Source organism: Trachymyrmex cornetzi, unplaced genomic scaffold (genome assembly GCF_001594075.2).
Source record: "Trachymyrmex cornetzi isolate Tcor2-1 unplaced genomic scaffold, Tcor1.1 scaffold125, whole genome shotgun sequence".
NCBI classification, from domain to species: domain Eukaryota; kingdom Metazoa; phylum Arthropoda; class Insecta; order Hymenoptera; family Formicidae; genus Trachymyrmex; species Trachymyrmex cornetzi.
Window position 1 is genome coordinate 464606 of NW_017295817.1, and position 5581 is coordinate 470186.

A 5581-nucleotide genomic window follows, 5' to 3' on the forward strand; every position below is an offset into this window, starting at 1 on the left:
TTCGTTTTTAGCTGATTTGATATAGAAACAAGCCACAAACCTACGAATTATGAGTTTGTACTTCTTTAATTAGCTAAACAGATCATGATTTTATTAATATTAATAAAGTGCAATAGTTAGTTTCCGAAAAATAAGGGGGTGTCACTTTAGAAGACCTATGTCAGTATCGACGACTTTCCTTTAGTATTAGCCCGTTTTGAAAAATGATAGCTCGTAGAGGTCAAACGGTTCATTATTACAGGGGGTCATGTCCGTGGAGATTTTTTTATCAGGATATCAAGATCTACAACATATCAAATTTTCAGGCTATTCGACCAAAATTCAATTTCCATGAGATTTGTGCGGCGACCTTTACTGAAAATCTATAGTTTACGTTACGTGCACTATAGATTCAGTGCAGGTAGTAAATTTTGAAACACACCCTATAGAATTCACTGCTTTAGAAACACTCAGAGGGGTGTCGGTTTTCTTCTGTTATATAATGTGAATGCTTTCCACTTGGCGCTCACAACGCTCGCATCGTTCGCCCGTGTTCAATATTAAATAAACAAGGACGAAATGATTCTAAGAACGTTGAGAACATCAAGTGTAACACAGTCTGTATGAGATACGTTTCTCTGTCTTCTATTCGCTCAGTCGTTGTTTGGTATACATTCAGTTCAAATGTTCAGTGTTTAGTTCAGTTCACGTTAGTTGCTTTGATGAGTTGATGATTTTATTTAATTTTGCTTTGTGTCGCGATACTTTGCTATTTGCCAATTTGCCGCAATTATCGTTTCTATTATATTATTCTGCATTAGTTTTACATATTTTGTTTTGATAGTCCGCCACGTGCTAGTAGGTAACGCAAATATGCCGAATTCAGAAGGTAATAATTTTATTTTTCATTTTGTTTCCCACTGGGTGCACTGAAAAAAAATTATTAAATTTTAATAAATATTTGTTTCAATATTACTAACGAAATATTTATTAAATGTAAACATATATTTATTTGATTTAAGCATAACTTTTATTTTGACGAAATATTTATTTACTGTAAGTAAATATTTTACTAGTACTATATTAAGAGAGAGAGAGAAACAAATATTTATTAAAATTCAGCAATTTTTTTTTTAATGTGGATAGTGAGTATCTTTAATCCAGCGAGAATGACTCATCGAATCGATGTCGATTCGATATCGAATTGGACGATTTCGATGTTGAAATCGTAATTTTTATGTCGATTCGACATCGATTCAACGTCGAATTGACAGTAATTTCTCACTGGGAATCTTGCCTTAACCCAGCGTCGTTGTGGCTGGATCATAATGATCCGAGACATTTTTGAACATCTGTATTTTCTTACATATTTCGTAGATTTTAACTAACCGCCCTGTAGCTGGAGCTAAGACTTTCTAAAACCATTGTTGACATTGCGAGAATAGACCAAAAAAATATTCGGGTTATCATGATCCACCTCAACGTCCGTGTAACATTTTAGCACCACAATGACGCCGGGTTAAAGTCATATGACGTCAGATATTATGTGTTATGAATTATGATAATGATCCTACCGGCAAGCTAATGTCAATCAGAATATAATGTAGGAGGTATACGACGAGACTAATTTGCAGATACATTCGATGCGACAAGAAAATCTCGAAGCAGGAATTCCTCACGAAGCTTAGAATCTAAGAATTCATCTAGATCTCGGGCACATTCTACTTCACCGTCTAGGTAAATTTAAAGTACTAATGCATTTCGAATTGTTTACGTAATTTCACATATGTAGGTCTAGTTATAAAGGTTGCGTTCGCTTTTAGAGCTTTCAACGTTTCCATTTACATCTAAGTCCGGATCTACAACAGGTGATTTAAGCTTTAAGCCGTAAGAAATTGACCAATTACAATTGAATCCGAGGGGAATAATCGATTGTGATTCGCCTATTTCTTATGACTTAAGGCTTAAAAATCTATTGTAGATCCGGACTAATGGGTGATAAAGACAGAGTCTAATGATTATTAGTTCTTAAAGTGTGCTAGCCCAAGATGCAGTCCACTTGCCGCTACACACACATGCTTTGGAGCATTTGATTGATCAATGGGAGGAAAGAATTTTATTGACCAGTCAAAAAATGCTTCGAAGCACTTAGTGGACTGTAAATTAAGGCTGTGTTTCAAAATTTACTGCTAGTACTAAAAATCTATACACGTAAACTATAGACTTTCGGTACTGGCAATAAATTGTGAAACATTAGGTAAATATGGTACGCTCAAAATTTTTAGTCATAGCGTTAATTTATTTTTGTTATAAATCTAAGAAAATATTAATTATGTTTTAATTTTTTGTGTTTTATATTTTTGTTAGAGTATAATCTGTGTAAAGCTTCGTATCTATTATTATAGATATTCAAGTTATACTTTTCTTTTCTATTCGTAATATATTTAATTTTTTGCAAAAAGTGTTCCAAATTGAAATGCTTTCTGAACTCCTATAAGAGTATTGGCTCTAAATTGTGTTCATTAGCGATGTTTTTGATTTGTTAAAAGCAAAGGAGTTAATACATTTTAGGAGGTTTAGGGAGCACGTAGGGATTGTTGGATTTATCTTTTCTTTTTTATTCAGTTTTACTTGCTGAATTCGAAAATTAAGAGATCCGTTTTTTATTTCTACGAACTGATGCAAACGGTGCAATAGATCTGTTCTTTTTAGCTAAAGTTCTTGCACGGTTCATATCTTTCTTTTTTCTCGATGTTCGAGAAAAAAAGAGAAAAGATGAACCGTGCAAGAAGTTCAGCTAAAAAGAACAGGCCTAATAAGTGAAATAAATATACATTTGCTTCATTTTAACTTATTGTACCGTATGCATCGATTCAAAGAGTGCAGAAATAAAAAATGGACCTACCATATATAATGTTTTCAACTGCAGCGGGTTTTTAACCAACTGAGGTGGAATTCTCTAATGTTTTATCGTTAATTGTCGTTATCGTTGATTAGTGACAACTAATGAGAGTCGCGTTTTTTTTTCCAGTAGCGGGATTCTCTAAAGCCTGTTCTACAATAGGATTGCGCAAGCCGTAAACCATAAGAAATTAACCAATCGTAGTTGATTATTTTTGTCATATTCAATTGTGATTGGCCAATTTCTTACGACTTACGACTTGCGACCTTATTGTAGAAGAGGCATGAACGTCTTATCGACGATTGTCGCTACCGTTAACTGTACTTAACTTGCGTTACGTGTGATCACAAGTAATTCTGTATCGAGCAGTTATCTATGGCTGTGGTCAAAGTCTCGCTACAAATGCTTTGAAGCGTTTGATGGATCAGTTAGAAGAAAGAATTTTACAAACTAACCAATTAAAAAACGCTTTAAAGCGTTTGCAACATCGTGTTGACCATACCCTATATTTCTCATTAAATCAAATCGTTTTGAAAATTGTCGTTTATGTTAACGATGGACTCCGGAGATCTCGTTAAGATAATGACAATTTTCGGGACTTAATTCGATATAACAAGAAATATCGATACAAAATCACTCGTAACACAAGTTATTGATAAATATAGTTAATGATAGCGACAATTGTCGATAAGAGAATCCCGTTGATAGAATAAATTAATGCTTTGCTATTGATTGATATTACATGCTCTATCAGTAGTAGAGTTTACAGCGTCATTAAACCAACCCGGATCGGATCAAAACTCGCTATAGTTGAAAACGCTAGGTAATAATTTCTTCAGTTTTCCTTATTCAGAAAATGACGGGAAATATAATTTTGGGACGTATTTTAATGTTATTTAAGAAAAAAAGCAACAATTAATTTTATCATTAATTTTATCATTAATTTTGTCGAGCCATGTCTACTGTAATATCTCTGTTTTTAAAAATTGTTTTTTTTTTAAATTAAAATTAGTTATTGTTAAAGTCGTGACTCTTACTTGCACTTTAGAATAAGTAAGCAGATTTTATAGTGAAGGCGATTATTGTGTAGAGAGTATTTATGAAGCAGAATACTAAAGGTTTGTAAAAGCTATTATGTGTTTCGTGAGTTATCTCTGTGTTTGTATCCATTCTTGGAATGCTAACGTTTCGTGGACGTTGCAGTTCACTTCATAAGGGTAAGGAGTAGCCTGATACCAGAGGCCTGGTCTTTTTAGTTGAATTTCTTATGTGTGCACGGTTCACCTTTTGTCTTTTTTCTCTAATGTAGAGTGAAAAAGAAGAATAAGAGAGACGAACCATGCAAAAAAATTTAGTTAAAAAGACTCTTATACATATATATATTATACATATATGGATTAATAGAACTAAAGAATTTCATGTCCTACATATTAAAAAAAGAAAAATTATACGCCAAGTACATAAAATTAGTATCGAATGTTGCATTATCTAAAATAAAAAACGTTTTTTAATAAACAATTTAATTATTCAAAAATTAACTGTTTAAAAACAAATATGAAATTAATACAAGTATCTCAGCCAAGTATCTTACCCAAATATCTCATTATTCAAAAAAGATTTTGGAAAAGCTTATTTGTAAAAATACTTATTAATTATAAGATGTATTATGTACCATGGAAAGTTCGTATCGTTTTTTCAAGAGAATATATTTATAGGAGAAAAAACGACACGAATTTTCCGCGATATCTATAATACATCTTATAATATACCTTATATATAAAACGGACTAAAGTGATCAAATGGATTGTAGTAAAGTAAAACTTGATGTGCTCGGGTCGCATTGATTGCATTTCTGTAAATATATCTGTCTGTCAATACTGTATTTTATACATTATGGTAATACAAAAATAATAGACATGTTAAATATTTATATATTATAATATATACATATATATATTTACATATACATACATATATTTATATATTTATATAAGTATATATATACCCAAGCAGCAAAATTAGTTGAAAATACGTTCAATTGACCTCCAGATAGGTCCGAAAGTCTGTTAGACCTGACCTAATGAACGTCAAATCTACGTCGATCTGACGTAAGTGGGGAATGAAAAGACGGTAATTTAATAGTATTAATTAGGTAATGGAAGGCATTTTGCCCAATAGGTCATAGTTCGATTTGGTCAAATGGACTAGTAGGAGATCGAGTATTGGTAATATTTTGGTAATTTCATACTAATTGTGTCCTAAATTAAACTTAATTACAACCACGTCTTGCGGTCTTCCTTTTAACGCGGATGATCTTGTTTCTTTTCTTTTGAGAACACATGCGAGTGGCAACGCTGCATAATATATTCCATGATTCTATACGTAAAGATGAAGGAAAACAGTCATCAAATGTGATATTTGTATAAGCAGTACCGTCATTAGTTCGCAGTTTCTAAGATGATTTTCGCGTGGCATATGACGTAAATACAAATGCGAATGAAAATTTTCTGTATAGATTTTTATTTTAAATTATTAAAATAAACGCGCCATAAAAAGAGAAAATTTTGAAATATTATTACTTATTATTAATTATTTGTTAATTTAATATTTTACATTTAGCAAATTAATAGAGTTGTTCCCTGATTTGTAGGTTGGAAATGATTAAAAATATTGCTTACTTTCTAAGATAGAAGAAATAGA